The sequence below is a fragment of the Protobothrops mucrosquamatus genome, unplaced genomic scaffold, assembly GCF_001527695.2.
Source record: "Protobothrops mucrosquamatus isolate PMUCROS unplaced genomic scaffold, P.Mucros_1.0 scaffold1834, whole genome shotgun sequence".
Taxonomy (NCBI): Eukaryota; Metazoa; Chordata; class Lepidosauria; order Squamata; family Viperidae; genus Protobothrops; species Protobothrops mucrosquamatus.
Window position 1 is genome coordinate 187,682 of NW_015387966.1, and position 27,374 is coordinate 215,055.

At 41.6% G+C, this 27,374-nt stretch overlaps 1 long non-coding RNA gene across 1 annotated transcript in view; it reads right to left on the reverse strand.

The window, feature by feature from the left end:
• Positions 1-2,933: 2,933 nt before the first annotated feature.
• LOC107294110 overlaps positions 2,934-27,374 on the reverse strand; it is a 30,714-nt gene continuing 6,273 nt past the window's right edge. Inside the window, exons 2-3 of the long non-coding RNA XR_001549040.1 lie at positions 15,565-15,639; positions 2,934-2,966 (exon numbers count right to left, since the gene is read on the reverse strand). This is a non-coding gene — a long non-coding RNA (uncharacterized LOC107294110). The remainder of the gene's footprint in view (positions 2,967-15,564; positions 15,640-27,374) is intronic.

Below are 27,374 nucleotides of genomic sequence, written 5' to 3' on the forward strand. Positions count from 1 at the left end.
TCGACCTGACTTGAAAAATCTTGAATTAAAATGATCAATTGTTTACCCAGCAAATCAACAATAACAGGGAACATTCAAGAGATGCGCTTTTGTGAGGCTTCAAATGTTCTGTAGGAGAGCATCACTTCAGTCCATCGTCTACAAACCAGGAGCAAGAATACACAATGGTGTCTTCTGGAAGCTTCACAACCTTAGCGCCACTGCCAAAATGGCCCTGTTCCCAGTCACAATCCCAGAAAAAATTAAAGATCTTGAAGAAAGGATCCTGACAATCTGACCTTTAATAGGTAACTGAGCCCAAACTATACTCAGACACAGCAATTTCCTGTGAGTCAAGAAGCCATATATTATTCTGTAGTTATAATGATTGTTTTATTTTATCATTCATCTGCTTGTGAGACAAACTGAAAGTCAATTGTGTTGGTGCAGTGGTGGTGGCTGTGCAACATTTATGTTACCATATTTCCTCTTGAGTAAACCTTGGAGAACTGCATGCTAGGTACAGTTCCTAAATATTTTTCCAAGCCTGAATGGTTATGGTTTGAAGACATTTTCCTCTCCAGAGAAAAAAGTGCCATTGCATATTACTGAAATCACTGGCCCTGCTGGTTATTTCTTGACCTGAGCACCCAACAGCAAGGTGGAATCCCAAAGGACCTAGGAGATAAACCTGAATCTTCAGAAAAGCAAATCTGTCTAACCAAAGAAATACACTTATAGCATGAATAAAATCATAGTGTAATTTATAATTGATCATAATTTATGATTAACCTAATGTGTTTCATCAGTGATTTAAGGCAACTCTTTAGAACCCCCCCTTCTTCACTAAGACACATTGAAAAGCCAGAGCTTGATATGGCTAAAGCTGGCCTCTTTTAGATGTGCTGGCTTATGGGTCACATTGGGCAGAAATTCTGAAAACTGCAGCCCAGCACATCTTAACAACATGGTCTGGCAAAGGCTGATGCAAATGTTAACTATCATTTGAATCAAGATGGAAATTCTGATTATATTCTGTATATTGCAGAATACAATTTTGGTTCCACTGTGGTCACAGCAAAAATGAACACTGCACTATCGGTAATCCTCGAGTTACGACTATTTGCTCAAAGTTATGGCAGCATTGGTACTTAAGTCTGGTCCTCTAAATTACGGCCATTACACCATACCCATGATCACATCATCAAAATTCAAGGGCTTGGCAGCCTGCCCACACTTATGACTGAAGGAGCACTTCAACCTCCCATCTGCCGATCTCTCTCCCCATCTCTGCCCTTTTGACTAACCTGCACAGTGACACTCCTTGGAGGCAGTGGCAGCAGTGGGACTGAAACAGAGGCTCAAGGTCTTTAGCAATTCCAGTCAGCTGCCACTACACATGAGCCTCTACTTCAGCCTCTGTGCCAAGGGCGGCCTCAAGTTGCTCCAGCCACCCCTGCCCTCTGCATTCTGCTCCTGTCATTCTGCCAGCCCTGTGCTCTACTGGCCTTGCCACCCTGCTGTCCCCAGTTGGCACCATCTTCCTCTGACTGCTGATGAGGCATGCCCAGCCTGTCCCTCAATGAGGCACCTGCTGGCTTTATCAGGCCTTCTTGCAGAGGGCGCTTGTCCTGTTCTCTAAATAGCATAGGCCAGTGATGGCGAACCTTTTAGAGACCGAGCGCCCAAACTGCAACCCAAAACCACTTATGCATCGTTGGGTGCCGGGTGGGTGTGGCCCATTGGATGGGCCTGCCCATTGGGTGGGCGTGGCTGTGGTGGTAACGGCAGACTGGGTGAGACTAAAAAGTTCAATCAATCAATTCCAACTTTGCAAGATTTTTTTTCCCGCGAGAAGTTGAAATTGACTGATTGATTGAACCTTTTGTTTTTTTGCACACGGCAGCAGAGGCCTAAAGCGAAAAGGTTTTATAAAACCCAGCTGAAGGCCTAGGACTGGGGCGACGGCACGCGTGCCCACAGAGAAGGCTCTGAGTGCCACCTCTGGCACCCATGCCATAGGTTCGCCACCACTGGCATAAGCTATTCTCACAATGCTTTGGAAGACTTCTGGGGTCTTTTCAAACCTTATGAGAAAGTGACACACACCATGCTCCAAATCACACGGGCTGTTCTCACAAGGACCTGCACTGTTTGGAGAGCAGAATGAACAGCGTCAGGAAGATGGCGGGACTTGGCCAGCAGCTACCCTGAATAGGGCCAGGCTGGGCCCGCCTCATCAGTAATGGGAGGAAGATTGCAAAGATCAGCTGGAGGCAGTAGGGCAGCAGGGTCAGTGAGCATAAGGTGGCATAGCCAGCAGAGGTGATGGAGTGCAAGGTGGCAAAAAGGGCAGAGAGGTGGTATGGGAGAAGACAGATGGGTGTGGGGAAGAGGAGACCGTCCCTTACCTTACCAAGGTTCTGGGCTGGGAGGGGCTTGGATGGAGGTGGGTCTCTGCCTAACAACCGGTGGGATTCACTTAATGATAGCAACAGGGAGAGCTGGAACTGCCATTGCTAAACAATGCAGTCATGTGACATCACATTTTATAACTACGTTGCTTAACAATGGAAATTCTGCTTCCAATTACCATTGTAACTCGAGAACTGCCAGTATGTATTATTAGTACATCATTTTGTAGCACATAGCTTATGTATTTGCTCAGTTCCCATTGAAACAAACATACACAAACAGAGGGATGTCCAGAACATTCCTACATTAGTACCCTCCAGATGTGTTGGTCTCCAGTTGTGCTGATCAACACCACCCCAAATTCCCCTGTTCCTGAGAATTGTAATCCAACATATCTGGAGAGCAGGAAGTTGGAAAGGGTGTTCTACAGAAATTATTTAAAAGCACTACAAGAGGTATCCAGAGTTGCATCAAGAAAGAATAGAATTCTACTAAAAAAGTGCAGTTTAAAAACTTAATTGTAAGAAACTTGCCTGGATAACTGGGTTTGATTGAAGATCCCACGGAAAGCACTAAAAATCCACAGAACCAGATACAGGCATTATTGGGCAGTATTGGGCAGTATAAGAAGCTATAAACTGATTTATAAAAATAAAAAAGCATGACTAAGTTCCATCCATTTTTCTCCTCCTTTCTCTAATGTTCTCTCAAAAAAAACCCAACCCACGTAGATTTACCCTGTATTTAAAATGCTAAGTAGATGTAGATAAATAAGGATAACCTACCTTGGAAATGTCAAAAGAATGCTGCTGCATTCACTTCAAAATGGATATATATATATATTTGAAAAAAACATCAACCTTTGGCCAAAAGAGCTTTGATAGCAGCACATATTTCCTTTTGTCATTCAAGTCTGCTTTAGTTCATTTGTTAAATTATTAAAATGTATTTCACCTGCTTAGGTAATTAGCATGTTATGGGCTCAGTAGTGCAGGTAATATGAAGTCGTTATTAAGAAAAAATGATATTGTATTCCAGCCACAGGTGCTGGTAGGCCCTTAAGGCAAAGAAGAGGGATCAGAAAAGGTTCTGCGAGACCTGGTTTGCCTCTGTATAAATTCTGAGCCCTTCCCTATTGTCATTTTACCATCCCCTTAGTAAAACAGCCCACTGGAGAGGTGCATGAAGGTCAGACAGGGCAGGACAATTGTCCTGCAAGGAGGAATCTTAAAAGGATGGGGAATAAGTATAGAAGAGGCAGAATATTTAACATTTAACTGCCTTTGGCATTGGTTGCTTTTTTTCCTAGTAAGCAACTGGGGTAAAACAACTGCCAGCTTGCTTCCCTAGCACCCAAAATCAGAGCACTACTGAGGCTTGGAATATCTCTGCCCTCACCCACCCTGAACTAATTATGTCTCAGGCCCAGGCACTAGGCCAGTGGTTCTCAACCTTTTTAATGCCACGACCCCCAACCGGTCGTAAGTCGAGGACTAAACCAGTCGTAAGTCGAGGACTACCCAACCGGTCGTAAGTCGAGGACTTTCCCTGCCTGGGAGCGCCGCGCATGCGTGGTTCCGCCCCCTGTGCCAGCCGAGGCGTAGCTGGCAAGCGGCAGAGATGGAGCAGGCCGACCGCCAGCTGGCCCAGCCCAAGGGAGGTAAGGCACCCGCCGGAAAAGGGGGAAAAATGGCAGACAGCCTTGCTTGGCGACCCCCGTGAAATGGTCGATCGACCCCAAATGGGGTTGCGACCCATAGGTTGAGAACCGCTGCACTAGGCATTGGCTGCACTTCTCTGGCACAATATAAAGCTATGGGCCAGTTGGAGAATTGAAAGCTTTAGATTCATTTTCTGCCCTTGCTCTGCAGCACAGAATAGGAGAGCTTCCTCATCCTGGTGCTTTTCAAATCTGCTAGGCTACTATTCCCAGAATTCCTTGTTCCACACATATCAGCCTGCGATCACTCATTGATTCTAATTCATTTTACTAACATAAGCCATTTGGGCTCTGCTGTCAAAAATGGATTATTAAATACTGCTTTCCTCTTTTGTGTTTCTATTCCCTGGGTATAGGACCCTTGCATTATGAAACAATGTTGTTTCAGTGAATAATATTTTTTTTTAAAAAAACCTCTAAAATGGCTGATTTTGCCCTTTTTTCAATTGGCCTGATCCATACAAATACTTAGAAAACAAATTATTATTTTAAAAAAAGCCTTTAATGACTTCCAAGTTAAGCTTGACTCCTGGGAATATGACTACATCCATGTACTGCAATGGTAAATAAATGACCTGCTATTGTTTTAAACAGTGGGATGTTGGGTTTTTTTCCCCCCAACTTTATAGTACAGCTGTCAGCACTCTAAGCAATCCAATTCTGCTTAATTTTTCTCAAGGTTAAATACAACTAAGTGTTATTACTGGTGATAAAAGATTGTGGAAGAGCAGTATTATATGCCAGTCTTGTGTTGGGGAAGTCTTTCTCTTTACTATCCTTTGTTACCACCAGTAAACCCCCCTTTGAGGATTTATAAATTCTTTCAGTCTCTAAAGGAACATAACTGGAGAGAATATAGGGAAGGTATAGGTCAGGGGTAGGCAACCTTGGCTCTTTTGTGACTCGTGGACTTGGCTGGCTCAGGAATTCTGGGAGTTGAAGTCCACGAGTCATAAAAGAGCCAAGGTTGCCTATCCCTGGTATAGGTTAAGAAAGGGTCATGTTTACTTATTTCTTCTAATTATCTAGAACATCAGTTAGCATTATATTATCCTGGTTTTAACATTATTCTGAAACTGTCTCTCTGGCAGAGACAGAGGCTTTCAAATTTGGTCTCTGAGCCTCCTCCAGGCCTGTTCTTCTGAATGCACTTCCCTTTTTATCTGGTTCCCTCTTCCTGGTAGACTCTCATCTGGAAAGGGTAGGCCCTCTTTGGTGATAAGCCAGTTTGGTCTAATGGTTAAGGCACCAGCCTAGAAAGCAGGACACCATGACACCGCTTTAGCCACGAAAGCTACCTGAGATGAACATCTAGATCAGTGGTGGCGAACCTATGGCACGCGTGCCAGAGGCGGCACTCAGAGCCCTCTCTGTGGGCACATGCGCTGTCGCCCCAGCCCCGCCTCCCACACGGCACCCTCCTCACCAGCAACCCCCCCAGAGGAGAGTTGCCCCCGGGCGCGGTCCACATGGAGCAGCGGAGCCAAGGACATGGCAGCCGGGCAGCAGGGACAATACTCTGCCCTCGTGCCCCATCGCGCGATGCTGCTGCGGGCCGCGGGCGGAGGGCGTGGCCATGGTGCTGCAGGGCCGCCTGGGCAATCTGGGTGGCTCTGTGGGCGGACGGGGCAGAGCAGGGGGCGGAGTAGGTGGGTGGGTGGGGCAGTTTTGGGGCACTCGGTCTCTAAAAGGTTTGCCATCACTGATCTAGATCTAAGAAAGGGTGGCTAGAGACAGGAAGCAGATCGGAAAGGACTTTAGATTCTTTGCTGGCTGATTTTTGAATCCCAACTGAAGAACTGTCATGTTGTATAATACATCCTGTATTTGAGCCCACTGAGCCAATTCAGGGGCATTACTCAAAAGTCAAAATTTGGGGTCAGTTCTAACATTTTTTTTCTAACTGCAGCTTGTGTAAAGACCGAAGGAATGGCTTTGAAGGACAGGACAAAAAGCCTGCTACCAAGACAATGGCCAAATCAACAGTCCTGGCCAAGAAATTAATTTGCGAAGATTTCGGACAAGTAAGTCCTTTCCTAGCTCACGTGAGGGGAGGGGAAACACATTCAGAACTTGCAAGAGTCTGTCACTACAGCAATTACAATAAAAATCCTATATGTCACTATTTATTTAGTCTGGTTTACCTTATACAACTAACCTTGGGGATGACTAAAATATTTCTGACATTTAGCTGATTGATGACCAAAATAAAGAGACTTGGCTTGATCTTTAGCAGCATTTCATTATTCCCTTTTTGAATGATCATTGAAAAAATGGGCTAACTCTTAAGCATGACAGAAATTACTTAATGAGGAACAGAGGTGACACCATTTTGAATACTTCAAATAAGCATTAATGGCGCTCAAATTTTGCAATTCAAAATGTTATGGGTTATTTTAACCTTATTAAACATATTTTATGAACAAATGATATAAAAAGACTATTATTACATTTTATTGTAAGTTATTGTTATTAACAGATTATTAACACTTGGTGCTAACTAGGCAGAATTAGGATTAAGAATAAGCCACATAACTAATCGATTGAGGGTAAAGAATAGCTACTTTATTATCACTTTTTATTTCAGGACAATCCTTTATAATATGAGCATTTAATAATGCCTCGTTTATAGTTACAGGAAGTTTCCTATCAGTTTTGCCTGGCAGTTTTAAACCAAATCCTTGTAAAACCTTTATTACCTCCAGTTCCTGGCATTTAGGAGAAAAACTAATGGCACATTTACACAAGAAAACCATTTAAAAATAACCAGGGGCTAAAATAGGACAGAGTTTTCAGAATTGTTCAGTTCTCACCTGAAATTTCTCACCCTGAGCTCTGATACCATTAGCTAGCTAATACTCAAGTTTTTTTTAATCTAATGTAAATGGCTAGATCAGTGTTTCTCAACCTTGACAATTTTAAGGCATGTGGACTTCAACTCCCAGAATTCCACAGCCAGCATTGCTGGCTGTGGAATTCTGGGAGTTGAAGTCCACATGCCTTAAAATTGTCAAGGTTGAGAAACACTGGGCTAGATGGAGCACCCACTTAACAAAAGGTCTTGAATCCTGACCCTTTAGCATCTCTTGGGCTATATATCTTTTCATTTCAATGACTATGAAATCCCAACTTCAATTTTTGGCATCTCTTGGTAGGCTTGGGAAAGATCCCTGCCTGAAAATTTGGGGAGATGATTCCAGTTAACCACTGGATATATCAGGCTATGATTCCCAGAATTCGCAGTCAGCTGCAACACAATACAATATATTATATAGTGGATTTTTTCATGTATCCCTGTGTCAAAGTGGAAGAAGATTTGGGTCCAAATTCATCCAGGAAAAAACTAGGCTACTTGAATGTCCATAACTGAATTTAATGAAAAGATTATGGGTTTTCCATCTCTCAAAGGTTTAAAAAACTTTAAAGTTTGTCCAGCCTCTTAAAAATCACTCTTCGAGGACAGCTTAACCAGTTTCCCTGGATACTGCGGTGGGTTGGATTCTTTATAATTACTTCAATGAATTATAACCCCAATTACACCTTTAAGGTATTATTACTTACACGCAAAAGGTAATTTCTGGAAGAAGAATCCTTAATGTAGTTTACATTTCAAGTCATGAAACCGTAAGTGAAAACAATTCACCACAAATCACTAGTGAAAACAGGTAAAACATTCATAGGTCCAACCTGGGCAATCACAGGTGGGGAAATGTGTGTTGAGATGGAAATGCTGCTTTTCTTGTGTGCTTATGTCATAATGCTACTGATTACCATGTAAAGGGCAGAGTCTGTGTTGTGACATCACAATAATCAATTCATCATTTCAGCACCACTGACTTTTATAGGATTTGTGGGCGCCTCCCACCGCAAAAATAATAGCATTAAAATGATTGTTTCATGAGTTTCAATACTTTTAAAAATTTTTACAGAGAAACAGGGAATAGCAAATAATATATGTACTATTTTGTAATGATCAGTTGTTTCCAATTAATCTATTACATATCTATTACATATCATCAAAACTACTAAATTTTAGTATTTATTTATGCTACGCCTAAAATTATAAATAAAATCCTTGATCTGATGTTCCAGTTCTATGCCTATTTGCCTGTTTTTTTTATGAAAAGGCTATGGAAATAAATATTTATCAAAAGACGTGAAAATAATTTCATTTGGTTCCTGAGGAAAAAAGATTGGGACATTTAAAGAGCCTGCTGGATCAGAACACTGCTCCAACAAGGGTAGATACTTCCAGAAAGGGGTTCCTCAAGGAACTTTCAAACCATGAGGTCATTTTTGAAATTCATTTTGATTCTGATAAAAAAAAATAAAGTTTTGATTATGATAGTGTAAATTTCTAAAGCTTTTAAAACAGGTATAGGTTGAATAAATTTAAGCTAGAATTAGATTATTTTAAATAAATTAGGTTACTTAAGGGAAAAAGAGAGGGAATATTAGATGTATTGACTGAATTATGTATATATGTTTTGTCTTTGGATGTTTGACTACCCTAACACCACGGTGTGTCTTGAGCATTTTGTTTGAAAAACTAAAAAACCAATAAAGTTTCTCCCTCCCCCCCCTCAAAAAAAAATTAAAGTTCATGGGCCTGAAGGGATTGTGCCAATCTTGGTGGCAGGAAGGGAGGATAGGAAAACTCATGATTTTGCTACTTTTTAAGCCCTGAAGCCTAATCTGATGACAGAAGTATGTGTATCAGGTCCTTCTTGTCTTATAGAGAGATGTGTGAAGGATTAGAGAACAGATGAAAAATAAAGTTTCCCTTGAGCCAAGCTAAATCCCTGTGAATACATGGATGCTTCTTTCTTAAATAGCCAAGAGCCCTATTATCATGCAATATTGCGAAGATCAGGACCTTGTGCCTTATCTGTGTAATTGTAGTATAGTTCCATCACTCAGCCCTCTTCAGAAGGCTGAAACTCTGGGGCACTAGTCATGCTACTTCATTAAAGTGAAGGAGAATAGCAATAAAAAGGATGTTGTTGTTAATTGCGAAGTCGTGTCTGACCCATCGCGACCCCATGGACAACGTTCCTCCAGGCCTTTCTGTCCTCTACCATCTTCTGGAGTCCATTTAAGTTCACGCCTACTGCTTCAGTGACTCCATCCAGCCACCTCATTCTCTGTCGTCCCCTTCTTCTATTGCCCTCAATCTTTCCCAGCATTAGGCCCTTCTCCAGTAAGTCCTTCCTTCTCATTAGGTGGCCAAAGTATTTGAGTTTCAACTTCAGGATCTGGCCTTCTAAAGAGCAGTCAGGGTTGATCTCCTCTAGGTCTGACCGGTTTGATCGCCTTGCAGTCCAGGGGACTCACAGGAGTCTTCTCCAGCACCATAGTTCAAAGGCCTCAATTCTTTGTCGCTCAGCCTTTCTTATGGTCCAGCTTTCACAGCCATACATTGCAACTGGGAAAACCATGGCTTTGACTATACGCCACTTTTGTTGGCAGGGTGATGTCTCTGCTTTTTAGTATGCTATAAAAAGTATAAACTTCCTTAAACTGAAGTTTGAGATGAATAACAGAAGAGGGCCTTGTTTCCTGCTTTGCTAACTCTACTTGTAAGCTCTACAAGGAAGACCAACTCATAAAATGTACATCACAGGATGACTAGAACTATACTTTACCCAGATATATGGTAAAAACAGAATCTTGTAAGTCTGCCCATCAGGGAGTTGGGGCAGTCAGCCTGAATATCTTTCTAATACTTTCCCATCCATCTCCCCACCAGCACACTTTTTTTGTACCTATTGTCCTTTCGCTTCCTGAATGCCTTCTCCCAGATCATCTCCATGGCTCCCCATAAGTCTTCACAACAACCTAGAATGCTACATGGGGGAACGCTGTCCTAAGTCACCAGTAAAAGGAACCCTCTTCAAAATTTGATTGGTTCTGTACCCCCAGAAAAGTCCAAGCTTGACATCAATGACTAGCTGTTGTTCGCAAAGAATTTAGCAAACATAGCCTGGCGAGGGAAATCATAAAAGAAGCCCAAATGACAACAGCTTTTAAAACAAAACAAAACAAAAAATAAAAAACCAAAAAAAACCCACCACCGTCCCTACTTCCCAAATATTGAAAAGACACATAATGGAACAGCTGGATCGTGGTATTGTTTCACCTGAGAGAAGTAAATATCACATTTCCATACAGTACCAAGTGGCATTTTATTTGCTTACAAAGCAAATGAGCGAAAGGGGAATGTCCTCTATGGAATGAAAGGAGTTAGCCTCTATTTAAATTTCAAAACAATAGCAAAAATGGGCCTTTTGCAAAGGAAAGGAAATGGCAGAATATGTCACTATTTTAATATACGGGAGGTTATTATTTCCTCGGGGAAATCTGGTTGAGCCATCCTATTTTAGCCCAGAACCATACTATATTTAGGACATGTTAACACATCTGTGCTATAATGGGAACTGACACGAGGCCTGTGCTGTAATGAAGGCTTCTGACACACAGTAATGAGGGTTAAGGAAAGCCACATCCTAATCAATTCTGAGCTTAGGTTTATAGATAGAAAGGTATAACCCGGCAATCATTCTTTCTGAGTAACCCCAATTTGCTTCTCCGGGGCTTGGATTGATCAAATCCAGGCTGGATTGGATTCAGACGGTTCTTCCATCATTCCTCTTTGTCCTAACATCTGTCAACAGATGGGTCTATGGCTATCAGTTTGGAGCTATTGCACCCCCCCCCACACTGCAGCTGACCCATGACCAAGAAAAATCCTCCTTGGCTAAGAGGCTGAAGATATCGGGAAACCAGAAAAGGGCCTGATATGCAGAGATCCACTTACATATCGATAGAAAAACCTTGTGTGTTTTACTCCAGCTCTGCTCATTCTCTGCCTGCCATCTGCTTTCTTCAGTGGAAGACCAATTTGGGGGGGGGAGGGGGGCACTCTAGGGGAGAATGAGCCTCTAGCATTTTTCCCACCTCTAAGCTGGCTTTTCTCTCCTCCTGGTCTGTTTTGCACTAGAAATTGAGATTTCCCATGGCATGTAGTAACCCCATATAGTATAATTGTTTTTTTAGAAGTTTGCAGCTGCACACAAGGGGTCAGGAGCCAAAGGTTATTGCCTTAGAAGAATAAATAATATGAAGTCTCTTGAAAGAGAGATCTGTGGTAGTATAAACCCTCTGTGTAAACCCAAGGAAAAAGGGATGGTGGCAGAATCTCACTGTTTGCTGCTAAAATCTATTCTAGTTGTTGTTGTTTTACCGCTTAGAAACTTCCCAGTTATTTTGTTTGGCTGGACTCTTTTTTTCCTGATTATTTATTTATCAATTTATTTGCCACCCATTTTGCCTCAATAGGAGCAAGCGGCATGCATAAACCAAGCAATGGATCGGCCATGTTAATTGACACAAAATCCCAATCTCTAACTGGCCTTCATAGGGTTTCTTCAGTATGTGCCTCAATTTCACAATCCATGCTCTACTGCAACCAAACCACCAGCTGAGGCTTACAACCAGCGTAACTACACAATGGAAATCGTATTGATTTTATTAATACGTGCTTGGGGTTTCAGTCTTGAAAAAAGGAGAGAGCCTTAGTGGTATTGTTGTGCTTCTACTGGTTTAAAATATGCCACTGTTTTAAGATAACACCAAAATCCTGGCTAGAAAACAAGTAAACTCTTCCAACTATGCTGCTGCTTACCGATCTGAGTACATTTGTCATCAAAAGAAGTCAATAAAGTTGTAATGTAACACAGTTCTATTGCATCTATATTTATGTTCAGACGTACAAGGATTGGTTAAGATCATGATTTCTATCTGACCAACGTATAGGTAGTCCTTGCTTAATGACCAGTTGTTTAGTGACCATTTGAAGTTATGACAGATCTCCCCAGAACTATTTAAGATTCGGTTCCAGAGTTCTGATGGCTGAGCCCCCCTCCCAGTCATGTGATTACATTTTGGGTGCTTGCCACAAAACACCCATTGAAGAAAACATGCTTGTTTAACGACAAGTGTGCTATCTTAATAACCCCTGCAAAAAAAGGTGATAAAATTGGATGCGGTTATATGCAAGCCACTTAATGACCGGCATAATTTACAACCATAATTCTGAGATCCATTATGGTCATAAGTTGAGGGCTTCTTACAAGCCCATATCTTGATATCTAGATAGATATGTGAAGTTTGCTAGTGCCAGGCAGGGTGGACAGTTATCCATACTTGCATGCATGCAGGAGTGTAACTTGTTGGTTTTAAACAAATATTCCGGATACACCTGAAGATAAATTATGGCTGGTCAATGCTGATATTCAAAAATGTCTAAGAGAATTCGAATGAGATGAAAATATGCTCACTGGACCAACTTGGAGTAGACTGAGAGAACGTAGCCATTCAATCCCTCCTCCCAATTTGCTAGGAAAATGCAAAAATCTTGATCTCAGTTTTATCATGGTATGTAGGTATGCTAGAAAAGTATGTCTGTGTCCAAGGAAGTTAAATTGCTCTTGTCCACTGTTTGATTTTTGACCACAGTATGGCTCAAATGAGTATTTATTCTCAGCAAAACAAATCTGGGATTCCATCTGGAGATCAAGAGAGAAAAGCATCTAGGAGTTCACAGCAAAACAAAACAAATGATTACATATATTAATTCATTTTCTTCTAAAAACTGGATTCTTTTTAAAAAGCATTCAGAGTTGAAATACATGGGTTATGTTATATTTAGTTTTATCCTAGTTAGCAAGGTTTGTCCCTAATGTCCAGTTCAAAATTTGTCCGGGAAGGTTAATGACTGGCAAAGCAATTTTCAAGGCGAAACAAAATTGTTTAATTTGTTCCAGTTAATTTAATTAGAACCAGCTCCCTATCTTTACAATCATTAGGCTAAAAATTTTTTTATTGACTGTGCTCCAATCTGAGTCCGGCAATCCAAAATGGGCTAAAAATTTTAAATAAATAAATAACCAGTTAATGTACAGCTGTGATAGGTCTGCCTTGGAGAGGGATATATAATTTAGACCACCACTGGGTAGTGAAGAGGTTGTGAAGATATTTTTCAACTTAATATTTCAAGCATCAGATTCATATTCCTAATAATCTTTAAGAAAATAAACTGTTGATGAAGAAGACCTTTGATTGCATACATTCCACCAGTCTTATTGTAGAGAAAACAGGAGGTTGGTCAGAAATAAATGTCAAGACTCCCTTTGAAGGAGGACCTGTACATGCTGTTTAAAAATGTGAATTAACGAAATGTATTGAATCTCCAAAATGGTTTAGCAGAAGTGCAGATACAGTATATCTCATTTCCGTCCCTGTCTAAAAATATATACATATGAATGCTGACATTCAGACGATGGTTCCCATTCTAAGCACTGATCATACTATAGAGAACAACATGATGCTCAAAAGAACAGCCACTCTCTTCTCCTTTAAATCAAAGTGGGCCAGGTAACTGAAAGAAGTGTCAACTCAATACGGGACAGTGAGAAAAAGGCTATAGGAATTATTAACTTTGTCCCTATATTAATGGTTGGTAGGAAAGGCCAACCTATGTAGCCTCTCTGATCTGTCAACTTTCAAAACTAGCAATCTAGAATCCAAAATGTTCAAAAGTGAGAGGGGATGAATACCTCCCTTCAGTGCCACTTTTTTCAGATAAAAACTGCCCTCCCACTGCCCCTTGTTAGCGGACAGGTATCTATTCACAGATTGAGCTCTCCGTGTTTCAGCAAGCAAAGGAATGAAAGGGATAGCAATGCTTAAAACATTTGTGAATGTGTCCATTCTCTTTCAATTGGTCGAATACTTTTCAGAACCTGGCAAAGGCCTTCTCTGAAAGAATAAACTAGACGTCTGTGAAACATTCTCCTCAAATTTTATAGAAGTCATGAAGGATTCACCTGACAAACTGGTATATTTGTTACTCCATGTGTGGATTGGAGACCATGTGAGAGTATGGGTAATCTTAACTCAACCTTCTCTAACCTAGCACCCTCCAAATATGTTAGAATGCAATTCCCATAATCACCAATGGCTGGGGGAAGGCTGATGTTGATGTCTTTAAAATGGCACTTCCCTGGCTCCTAGCATTTTTGACGTAAGGACCAATATTATTTTCTGTTCATCTTTTTCTCTCTCCTTCTCATTCCCAATCGTATATGCATCTAAGTGTTTTACAATTCAAACAGCATCATAAAATAACATCGTCCAATAATTATATTAAACTAGAGAGCTTAATTAATATTAACTGCCTACCTAAATAGAATGCTTTGCAAAGGCATTTAAAAAGGCCAATTTTCAGAGCCTGCCTAACGCAAACAGGGAAAGAATTTCATATCCTCTGCCCTGCCACAAAGAAAGCTTCTTGATCTTTGCTTAAAATGAAGACAATTGATCGCAGACTTCTTAACTAACCCTGAGCAAGGTGTTTCCCTCGTCGTTTCTTTTATTCATAACTACAGTTTGCAGGACAAGATGGCTTAAACTCACACCAATGCTATGCGTTAATACATTTTAATATGTGATATGTACTAGCATTTTAATTAATAAAATGTTGCCACCTTTTTCTAGCTATGGTTTGCAGAGAGTCACTGCCCCCCGACTACCGTAAAGGGCAAATCCACCCAACTGAAACTGGCCCCCGCGGCCTTCCCAGAACCTTGAGGTGAGATGAGAACCCACATGCAAGGACCACCCTCTGAACTCTTCTTGGCATCTCCTTTTTAAGCTTGAAGGGCTGCTGGTATAAAGAACTCCTTAGGGCATTTGGTTTCAACGGCTGCCTGTTGATAATGGCAGAGCTGGAGCAGAAGAGGATGCTCATTATTGTCAGGAGGAGATGTCTAAGAGCCAGCTAGCCGAACACTTCAAAACCTCAGGAGTTCTCCAAGTGATGACTACCAACAGTAAACTTAGAGGGAATAGAGAGACTAAATGCAGGAGATTTGACAGCTGTACAAAACAGACTCCAAGGGAAGGAGAAATAAATAAGGGAAAAGTATTGTATTGATGTCTGATCTCTCGCCAATGTGCTGGAGAGTTTGTTGCCTAATAGCATACATGGACTCAGTGCAGGAAATATACAACGTTGAAAGTGCCTGTGCTTCCCGTTGAGCCAGTGGTTGTCGTTGTTGTTTAAAAAGAATGCTGTTTTCCAATAGCCAGTAGCAATTAAGAAGCTAGATATATTTTCTTCCTCCATTCTCAATAGAAAAGGGTATCGGAAAGAAAGCTTTTTATACCTTACCTAAGAATGCACAGGGCTTACCTCACATTTTTTTTTTTAAAAAAATATTTTCTTACTCACCACAGTTTTATAGGAAAGTTCTAAGCAGGGACATCCCACCCACCCCCAACCCCTAAAGTGTCACATGATTCAAAGAAGTTTGTTCCCAAGAAAGATGAGTTCAGAATGGGCCACATTAACTTACTTTTGTCGTTATATGCATTAAAGTTTCACCTACCTGGAAATTGATAACTGTAACTGGGGGCAAATCCAGGATATCCTCGGCCATAGGTTGCAACAAAATTTGGGTAACCTTGAATAGATAAGTGTTTGAGAAAGAGGAATTAACCAATTAATTTAAACCCAGATTCCTATTTCACATGCAAATAATTACACCAAAGAAAGAGAAGAAATTTGATTTTTGTGCAAAGCGTTAGAAGGTTTTTTCCTGTGTGCGTCACATCAATGCTGATTAAATGTTAAGTACAGTACAATGATCTCACAAGAAAGTCTAAACAGGCGTATCAGGTGCAAACCACAAAGATGAATGTGACATCATTAGGAAGACCCCAGGATCCAAATATTATTACAGATGAAATAGGGTGCTAACATGTTTAATGCAACTTTCATTTCATTTCATTTACCCCTGAGCATAGAAAAATAACCAGAGATCTAGTGATTAGTATCATTTCTTGATCGCTTCCTCCTTCCTCTCCTTTCCTGCTATTCATAATTAAAATGCACCCCAGTAACTCAAAGCCAAGGACTCTGCCTACTTTTCTCTGCTGGGAAGAGTAAATGCCAAGCACTGAAGGATAAGCATATAACACAGGTTTGCTTTGACATTTGGAGAGCTTACAACAAATGTACTTTGCTTCGGAACTATTGACAGTTTGAGATTAAGGTACTAGTGATGCTTCATCCTCAGAGTCTGAAGGACAACTGTTAACACATCCAAAAGTCAGAAGCAGCAAGTTGAAGGAGCTGGGAAGACGAAAGGGATTTTAATTTCGCTTAGGATGCTAAGGTTCAGCAAAACGATTGCAAATACTTTTTATGGAGCAGTCAACAAGATCAGTGGATTCTCAACATTTTCTTTTAAAAGTGAAACCAAACATTTCAATAGAAGTCTTCAAATACCCAGCCACCCTCTTAGAGCTAATATGAGGATGGAGGAATATTAATGAAAGGGGGGGGGGGAGAGAAGAGGGAAATCTGCAAATAGTCTGTGGAGATTCTCAGTCAACCAGGTCATAGCTGTCTCAAAGGTGCTTTTTTTTCTTCAAATGGCAACTGGACTTAAGCTTTTGGGATGAGAAGCAAAACATTTTCTTCTTCTTCCTCAAGGGAAAAAAAAAACCAGTCCAGTTGCCTTTTGAAGAAAAAAAGCACCTTTGAGAGATCTGGAAAGTATTTGTCACTCTATTTGTTTTCAACTGATTTGGAAAGCCTCAAGGGGGCACCAGCCTCCAGAGAGAATTGATGGTGGAGAACAAATTGGTGCAAAAAGGATTCAGTTGAAAACAAATTCGTCTTGCTGGCTGCAAAATTCTCTTTTGGAAAAATTGCTGTCTTGTGTTTCTTTTTCTTGTGGAAGACAGGTATGTGGTGGGAATGTGGCATTTGCTCAGACAATCTGAACTCCCTGTACTTTTGGCACTGATTACGTGTGGACCAATTTAGGTGCTAGTTCAGTGGTGGCGAACCTATGGCACGGGTGCCAGAGGCGGTACTCAGAGCCCTCTCTGTGGGCACGCGTGCCGTTGCCCCAGTCCTAGGCCTTCAGCTGGGTTTTATAAAACCTTTTTGCTTTAGGCCTCCGCCGCCGTGTGCAAAAAAAAAAAAAAAGGTTCAATCAGTCAATTTCAACTTCTCCCGGGAAAAAAAAAGATCTTGCAAAGTTGGAATTGATTGATTGAACTTTTTAGTCCCACCCAGTCTGCCATTACCACAGCAGCCATGCCCACCCAATTGGCCACACCCACCCAATGGGCCACACCCACCCAGCATAAGTGGGTTTTGGGTTGCAGTTTGGGCACTCAGTCTCTAAAAGGTTCGCCATCACTGTGCTAGTTGAATGGAATTAGGACCGTTGGTCAACACATCTGAAAAGTGTTTCAAAGGTGCTTTTTTTTTTTTTTCCCCCAAAAGGCAACTGGGCTGTTTTTTCCTTGAGGAGGAAGAAGAAATCGTTTCGCTTCTCATCCAAGGAGCATCATCAGTTCTGATGATGGGGGGATGGAAGGATAGATACTGACAGTTGAGAGTGGATGGTGTGTGTGTGTGTGTGTGTGTGTGTGTGTGTATGTGTGTGTGGAAGGATAGGTTCTGAAGTGGTGGTGGGGGAGGGGATGGAAGGATAGTATTTCTTTGCAGTCATCAGGTCATTAGCATTCTCTCTCAGGGCTGTTGAGGCCACTTGGGGGTTTATCTGTGCCCTCCGGGTCACCTGAATCAAGGTACAATTGGTGGTAGAATCTTGCTGGACCTGTTGCAAGGGCTGCGTGGTAAACTGGAGAGAGGTGGTGTCTTATTCCTCCCCCTCTGTTGAGGGAGGGGTATTCAATTCTAACACAGATGGATTCTTTTACCCCTTTTTCAAACTGTCGGAAAATACAAACATTGTGCTTGGAAAGCCAGCAACAGAGCTGAGGCCAAGTTCTATCTTGGTTTCCTCTGGCAGAGTTAGGGAAATCCCTTTCCCGAAATACTGGTGATACTAAGTCAAAGGCCTGGCTTGGTACTGCCAAGTTTCCTTTGTTGCACATTAAGGCTATCCTTGGGATTGGGTCTTTCTGATACCATGATTCCAGCTCTCACTCTCTGCCCATCCAACAACGATCCTTGCTGGTCTCCTTCTCTTTCCAATTATTCACTTTATGGAATCTTCAAAGCTTTCTTGAATCCATATGCACAGGTTTGGTATCACTGTTGTTACTATTCATTCTGCTTTGTTTTTCCACTCGGCTGTTGTGGGGTTTTTTTGAACCACCATTAACTAGATTAACAGTGTTTCTCAACCTTGACAATTTTAAGGCATGTGGACTTCAACTCCCAGAATTCCACAGCCAGCAATGCTGGCTGTGGAATTCTGGGAGTTGAAGTCCACATGCCTTAAAATTGTCAAGGTTGAGAAACACTGAACTAGAATATTTCAATATTCTTAAAGCACTGGACACTTGATTGGGTTTTTGTATCTCTCTTCAGTGGCTGGAAGATGTATTTTTTTAAAAACAAAAGGATAGCTTACAAACAAAAAGGGAACGGTAAATTTTAAATGTCTTTAACTAGTGTGGAAATAAATCTTAATAAAAAACTGATTTTCTATTTTAACTTTTTTCTGTAAGCTGTTTACCTATACTATATTTTTAAAGTCCAATTTCACTATAATTTCACATCTTTCTCTTCAATACCTCCAATAGATTTGTTTAAAGGCTGAGTTCTATATTTCTCTGGTCTTAATTCCTGTATGCCTAACATTTTAAACTGTCATTTTTATCTTGTTGTAAGCCACCTAGAATCTTGATAGAGAGATGGGCAGCATGTAAATTTAATAAATAACATAAATAATATGCATTTTCACAGTAGAGCTATACAGTTGCTCAACAACTGCCCTGGTTAGCTAATATTCAAAGAGCTGAAAAAAACACCGGAAGTTTTTAAGAAGAGACTGGACAGCCATTTGTCTGAAATGGTATAGGGTTTCCTGCCTGAGCAGGGGATTGGACTAGATGACCTCCAAGGTCCCTTCCATCATCATCATCATCATCATCATCATCATCATCATCATCATCATCATCATCATCATCACTTTATGACCAGTCAATGCACTCATAACCAGCAGTCAAGTGACCAAAATTTAGGTCCTTTGCAACCAGGGGGTATTTACAACCATGGTCACATAGTCACCACTGGTGCAACCCCAATTAATGGAGAAGCAGGCAGAAAATTCGCAAGTTGTGGTCATGGGATGTCTCAGTTAATGACGACGATTTGCTTACCAACAGTGGGAGTAAGATCATAAGCCTGTTGTGGTCACATGATATCTTGCTTAATGACCACAATGCTTAGCAATGGAGTTGCTGGTCCCAATTGTAGTTGTTAAATAAGGACGGCATGCAATTCTTTTTCTATAGACTTCGATTAGTCTAGGATCTGTTTTTAGTTTCAGTTTCTATTTCTGTTCTATCCAAGTCTTTACATTTCCTTCCTCGATTCTGTGTATCTGGCTGGGCTTCTAGACTCTTCTCTGATTTCTGGCTCCATCTGAGGGAAATGGTATAGGAAGAGCTTTTTCCTCACGGCAGTTCTGAGGGAAGGAAAAAAATGTTCCTCTCTCCCCAGTTTTCTCAGCTGCTGCCTCTTTCCTGGTCACCATTTTCACCTCTTTTAATTTGCCTCTTTATTTGACTCCTGGGCTTTGGCTCTGTTTATTTTGCCACTTCTTTGCCAAATCTGTGGCCGCAGAGCTCCCAGACTGCCATCTTGTTTCTGATCTTATGCCCAATGCTGCTGTTTGATTGGCATTGGAGCCATCTTGATAACAGGGGAGGAAGAAGTGCAGGAAAGAGAGGGGGGGGAAGAAGGAAAGAAAAGAGAAGGAAGGAAGGAAGGAAGGAAGGAAGGAAGGAAGGAAGGAAGGAAGGAAGGAAGGAAGGAAGGAAGGAGGAAGGAAGGAAGGAAGGCTTCTTTAAGTTTGCTCCACTGTCTATGGTATTGGTAGGCAGTGAAGATGGAGGCCTCTATGAACTTTGGGCTTATTTTAATTTAAAGTGAATTTTCACCTATTTAGTTATGCATTTTGATGATTGCATCTGGCTATTGTTTCAGATGTGGCTTGTACAGGTAGTCATTGACTTACATCCACAATTGAGCCCCAAATGTCTGTTACTAAGTCAAACATTTGTTAAGAGAATTTTGCCCCATTTTACGACTTTTCTTGCCACAGTTGTTAAGTGAATCACTGCAATTATTAACTTAATAACAAAGTTGTCAAGTGAATCAGGCTTCCCCATTGACCTTGCTTGTAAGAAGATCAGAAAAAGTGATCACATGGCCCTGGGACACTGCAATTGTCATAAATATGAGTCAGTTGCCAAGCATCCGATTTTGGTCACGTGACCATGGGGATGCTGCAATGGTCATAAGTGTGAAAAACGGTCATAAGTCACTTTTTCAATGTTGTTGTAACTTTGATTGGTCATTAAATGAACTGTTGTAAGTCGAGGACTACCTGTATATGCTTGAGTCCAACAGCAGTGGCAGGTAAGCTGCCTGCCTGGAAGGGAAAAGGGCCCAATAGTGAGTCATGAAGGGATGAAATGGGCAGTCTCCTTTGAGAGCTGATAATTCTGATTAAATTCTGCAAAGGAATGGTTATTCAATTATTAGGCAATTCAATCTCACTCAATAGTGAAGTATTGATCCCCAGCGGAGGCTGAATGGGAAGACACCAGGCAGAGCACTAAATCATGCAGAGACACAGTGGTAACCCACTCTAGGGTTCATTGCTTTGGCCAACTCGGGGCATTACACTTTTAAATTAATTAATTTAATTTATTAATTCCATCAGGCACCAACAAAAAGTGCTGGAACATCTAGCCTTGCATAATGCATCTCTTTTAAGAGGAATACAGTGCTTCTATTGCGGAACAATTTTCTGTGATGAATTAAAATTCTAAACTCAATTCAGGGGGATTCTTTCTATTGATTTTAACCTACATCAAGCTCTCAGCCCTCAATTGCCTAATACACTATTTATTCTTTCTCTAAGGATTCATCCCCGCAATTGTGTTCATTTTTACAAAGCTCTTGCACAGCCCAGCAACATGTTCAATTTTTTTGCCAACGTAACGTGTCCCTTCCCTTTCAGATGAGATTTAGACGTCCATATTGTTTGCTATTAATCATCATTTAGAGATGGAACATTAAACGCTTGGATGAATTTTGATTACTAATTATGAAGGGATGGAGCTTAGCACAGAAAACAAAACAGGGTGGCCAAAACATGGCTTTATAGCTTTAAATGCATGCAAACATGTGGTGGTCTCTTTAATATGCATTTTCTGCAAATAAACTGTCAGAAATTCATTGGATCAGTCAGAAGTAAGTTTTGTAAACTGTTTTCTCTTCAAACAACAGGATTGATTAATGCATTTCTGACTAAGGGAGCAGGTTACCCCATGATTGACACTTCCACAATGAAATGTCACTCGCTTATATTTTGCTTTTAAATAAAGGCTCACTTTAGTGTCAATGGGATGAGCTTGTCACATTGCCTTTTGAGTGGGTCTCTTCCAACAATGAACAAATGCATCATATAAGAGAACAGTCATTTCAACAGGAAAGAGATAAAGCACAGCCAACTCTGTTCCAAAAATAGTCTGTCGGAAAGCAAGTTTCTACTTAAGTCTTTTAGGCTCCAAATTTTTGCAGATATGCCTGGTTCATTTTTGTGTGCTGCTGCTGAAAAAAAACAAAAACCCAGTGTTGTTTTGTTTGGGTTTTAGAAGACAACAAAAGAGTCCAACCCTGTTTTTTTCTTGAGTAGAAGGGTTAGCCCTTTGAGGTAGCCCAGACAAACATTAACAACACATAACAACACTGCCTTTACTGTAAGATTAATAGAAACTTGCAAGTCTGGAAGTACACCTCCACTCTCTTACTTGCACTCTTCTGAAACTAGGGAGATGTTTTCCCGAGATGTTTTCTCCTCTCTCATCCTGCCTTTGAACTTTGATTTCGCTTATCAGATCACTGTCTAGCTGTGGCTCTTCCTTCTGTCTCCCAAGGTCATTCCCTCATACCATTACAAGAAGGCAGTATATCTCGGCTGCAATAATCAATATAACCACTAGATGGCAGCAAGAAGATACTGAAATTGCTACCCCTCTGCTTCCCTCTTGTGCTTATCTGGAATACTGCAGCCCAGATGACAGCCCTATGAGTAACAGGGCTCTGACCTTGAAGAAGGAATCTCAGTCTCAATGATCCTGATGCCCTTCAAATGTTGAGATATAGTTTCTATGCCTCATCAGCAAGCGGAACCTGGCTCTCAGTGTTGATCTTTGAAGGTTAGCAAGATTAATCTTGGATGGTAAGTGGATCTGAGACAACATTACAATTCTGGGCCATTGGGCTACACTCAGAAGTCAAAGGAATGTCCGGGAAGACCCCAAAAGCAATCCACTTCCATCATGGTGACAAGAAAGTGCCTGGATTTCATCACTATGAATGAAGCTTGGCTCAATTTCTGTAATTCTCAGCAGAATAGTCAAAGGTTAAACATCAGTTTTGCAACCATTTGCCCTCCAAATGGCTGATAAATTCGGAGGGGATGCAATCCAACAGGTTTCAACTAGGGGTTACACAGTTTGTATTTATTATTTGACATATCTGACCATTCTGATAATTTGATAATGATTGTAATGTCGTGTACTCATTCAAGGCGGATGACTGATGTGGCATCAAAGCATCCATCATCAATCAATAAAAGCCACCAGATTAGGGAAGGCTGCTTTAGCCAACTCAAACAAAGGCACGCGCGGTGCCAGGATAAGCCACAGACTTTCTTGCCCTTTCACATCACAAGGGAAACAGAAGCTCGAAACCAATCTACTGGGATCAGTGAGCACAAATAAGGACACCTGTGTCCCCTCCCACCTCTGCTACGGTCCCTCATTCCCCACCTCCAACAACAAAGGCCAAATATACAGCTGACTGGGTAGTAGTTCTCATCCATATATCCCATCACAGAACATTTCTTGAGGTCAGGCAGATGAAATCATAAATTTATAATACAACATTACTTCAATTTTCCTCTTCATTTGCCGCTGCAGTGCCCAGCTCTGCTCTAACGAGTCAGAGCCTGATCTGCAAGGGGGGAAAATTGGCTGGCTGAATATCAATAGCACATTAACATCGTGCCCGTGTGGATGCTTCATCAAGCCAAATTATGGGCCGGCCGGCCCATCCGCCATTTCCCATTTAGCCCCCATTCTCGCCTGGCGATGGGCACTGAGCAATTTATTTGCTTCAGTACTTCTGGCGAATGATCAATCTTGCAGTAATTATCTCTTGTCACTAAACTGAGAAATCAAGGCTCTGCCTGGATTACCTCCCTTGAAGAGAGAACTTCGTATCTACATCAACCATCAGACATGCTTTTTCACAACGCAACTTCTTCACCACTCTTTCCCTGGGCTTATTAGTGACAGGGTGCCAAGTTAAACCTACAGTTCCAAGGCCCTTGGTTGTTGGCGGTTGGATTCAGGTCTTTTAATAATAATAATAATAATAATAATAATAATAATAATAATAATAATAATAATAATAATAATAATAATAATAATAATAATAATAATAATAATAAAGTTGGAAGGGACCTTGGAGGTCATTTAGTCCAACCCCCTGCTCAGGCAGGAAGCCCTATACCATTTCAGACAAATGGCTGTCCAGTCTCTTCTTAAAAACTTCCAGTGTTGGAGCATTCACCGCTTCTGGAGGCAGGTTGTTCCACTGGTTAATTGTTCTAACTGTCAGGAAATTTCTCCTTAGTTCTAGGTTGCTTCTCTCCTTGATTAGTTTCCATCCGTTGCTTCTTGTTCTGCCTTCAGGTGCCTTGGAAAATAGCTTGATTCCCTCTTCTTTGGGGCAGCCCCTGAGATATTGGAACACGGCTATCATGTCCCCCCTCGTCCTTCTCTTCATTAAACTAGACATACCCAATTCCATCAACCTTTCCTTATATGCTTTAGCCTCCAGTCCCTTAATCATCTTTGTTGCTCTTCTCTGTACTCTTTCTAGAGTCTCAACATCCTTTTTTTACATCGTGGTGACCAAAACTGGATGCAGTATTCCAAGTGTGGCCTTACCAAGGCATTGTAAAGTGGTATTAATACTTCACGTGATCTTGATTCTATCCCTCTGTTCATGCAGCCTAGCACTGTGTTGGCCTTTTTGGCTGCTGCAGCACACTGCTGGCTCATATTTAAGTGATTGTCCACTAGGACTCCGAGGTCCCTCTCATAGTTACTACTATTGAGCAAGGTACCCCCTATACTATACCTGTACATTTGGTTTTTCTTGCCTAAATGTAGAACCTTACTTTTTTCACCATTGAATTTCATTTTTTTAGATAGTGCCCAGTGTTCAAGTCTGTCCAGATCCTCCTGTATCTTAAGCCTGTCTTCTGGAGTGTTGGCTATTCCTGCCAGCTTGGTGTCGTCTGCAAATTTGATGATTTCCCCATCTATCCCCTTGTCCAAATCGTTGATGAAGATATTGAAGAACACTGGGCCCAGAACAGAGCCTTGGGGCACCCCACTACACACTTCCCTCCATGTAGATGTGGTTCCATTGAGGACCACTCGCTGAGTACGGCCCGTCAGCCAGCTACAGATCCATCTGGTGGTAATGCTGTCTAACCCACATTTTTCTATCTTATCAAGTAGTAGGTTGTGATCTACTTTATCAAATGCCTTACTGAAGTCCAAGTAAATTATATCCATAGCATTCCTCTGATCCACTAATTTTGTCACTTGGTCAAAGAATGCAATAAGATTTGTCTGGCATGATTTGTTTTTGACAAACCCATGTTGGCTTTTAGTAATGACTTTGTTTGCCTCTAGGTGTTCGCTGATTCGTTGTTTGATTATCTTTTCCAGAATCTTCCCAGGTATTGAGGTCAGGCTGATCAATCTGTAATTTCCTGGGTCCATTTTTTTTCCCTTTTTTGAAGATGGGAACTACATCAGCTCTTTCTTATGGTGCTAAGAATTGTGGCAGCCGTAAACCACAAATCCATTTGCAGATTGCCTAGTTTAGGTGACCTGAATGGACCTGGAATGCCATCATGTGTTACCAGGTTCAATTGCCCTGAATCTGTGTTTTTCAAACTTGTCAAGTTTAAGATGTGTGGACTTCGACTTCCAAAATCCCCCAGCCAGTACCTTTTTTCGCCAGTGACTTTATCCTAGGAGGACATGAGAGATTGGGAAGGTTGAGAAAGGAATGGAGGAGAGAGCAGAGAAGTTATCAAGAGATAGAAGGCAAATCTATTGGTGGCTTATCCCAAGGCAGTTTTGCCCAGGTGACAAAAAGAAAAGAAGCATTTCAAATTGCTTTGTCTGAATATATAAATGAAGAGGAACAACTCATTTTGCAGTTTGCAAGATTTGTATTTCTGAATTTACTCCAAGGCTAGCGTCAAAGATACCTGACTATGAACATAAGTACTTCTTGCTTTCTTGATCTTGTGTCGTGACATGTAGACTATGATATAGGATGGAGCGTCATTACAGAGGATTTTGTTGCAGGCTGCTTCAAACCTCCAGCCAGCCCGGTGTCCATTAATACAACATCTATTATTTGCATGATACTTTTTATTAGGCCAATTAAAAATACAGTGCACAATAGGCAAGGTTTCACGAAAGATGCAAAGTTTCATTTGTGAGGTGGAGGTAGGGCGGTTGCATTTCATTACTTCATAGCCCAACGTGTTGTTTGAATCAATCAATCAATCAATCAATCAATCAATCAGTCAGAATAGAGCTGGAAGGCACCTTGGAGGTCTTCTAGTCTAGCCTCTTGCCCAAGTAGGAGACCCTACACCAGGGGTGTCAAACTCAATTTCATTGAGGGCCGCATCAGCATTGTGATTGCCCTCATGGGGCCGGGTGGGTGTGGCCAGGGTGGGCATGGCCAGCTCTACATTGTTTGTGTCAAGGGTGCCTGTGGGGGCCTGGGCAGGAGTGGGACAGATCTGAGGGTATCTGGCAGAAGGGGGTGGGACCGGGGCAAGTGCCAAGGCATGGTCCACTGGAGGAGTCTCACTGTTCCTCTCAGGCCATGCAGGGGGGAGCTTATGGAGCTAAGACTGAATGTATTTCAGCATAGATGGCCACCACAAAATTGTACATTGGCTCCCGGGCGGCTTGGGCCAGGGCCAAGGCAGAGGGGGCCGTTCCCTCACTGTTTCCAGGATGGCTTCGCGGGCCACATGAAACCACTTCGTGGGCCGCATCCGGCCCCTGGGCCTTGTGTTTGACATGTCTGCCCTACACCATTTCAGACAAGTGGCTTTCCAGTCTCTTCTTAAAGAACATGCATTAATCGAAGAACAATTTAAATGTATTGTGTACATTTGTATATAATGTATACTAAAGCAGAAGCCTAAGAATGGGCCTCCAGGGCAGAAATGCTGAGACATGGGCTGAAGTCAGGGGTTGCTTAGAAGAGATGGAGAAGGAGAACAATATGAGAAAAAAAGAAGTTTTCAAAATTTAGGGATTTAACCTTGGAATACATAAGCAGAAGTCTCTGTTCCTTTACTCTGTTCCAGACAAAAAGGGAAGCCATACAGGTAATCTTCAATTTACAACTGTTTGTTTGGTGACTGAAGTTGCAACTGCACTGAAAAAAGTGACTTATGACAATTTTTCACACTTACAACCATTGCAGCATCCCCATAGACACATGATCAAAAGTCATATGTTTAGCAACTGGCCCATATTTATAACGGTTGCAGTATCTGGGACAAGTGATCACTTTTTGTGACCTTCTGACAAGCAAAATCAACGGGGAAGCCAGATTCACTGATCAACCATGCCACTAGCTTAACAACTGCAGTGATTCACTTAACAACGGTGCCAAGGAAGGTCATAAAATGGGGCTAAACTCACTTAACAACTGTCTCACTTAGCAAGAGAAATTTTGAACTCATTTGTGGTCATAACTGGAGGACTGCCTGTATGGTATGATGGTGAGCATTGCCCACCAAAAAGTAAGTAAACCTGAGGATGAATACATCATGTAAACCGATTAAGCCAGCATAATAATAATAATAATACGTAGTAGTAGTAGTAGTAGTAGTAGTAGTAGTAGTAGTAGTAGCAGGGCTTTTTTTCTCGGAGAAAAGGTGGCGGAACTCAAACCTGGCCACGCCCTCATCAAACCCTAGGACCGCCCCTTTAGAGAACAGGAATGCAAGTAAAATTTGGGAGGGGCTATTTCCGGTGTGGGAGGGGCTATTTCCGGTGCGGCCGGCCC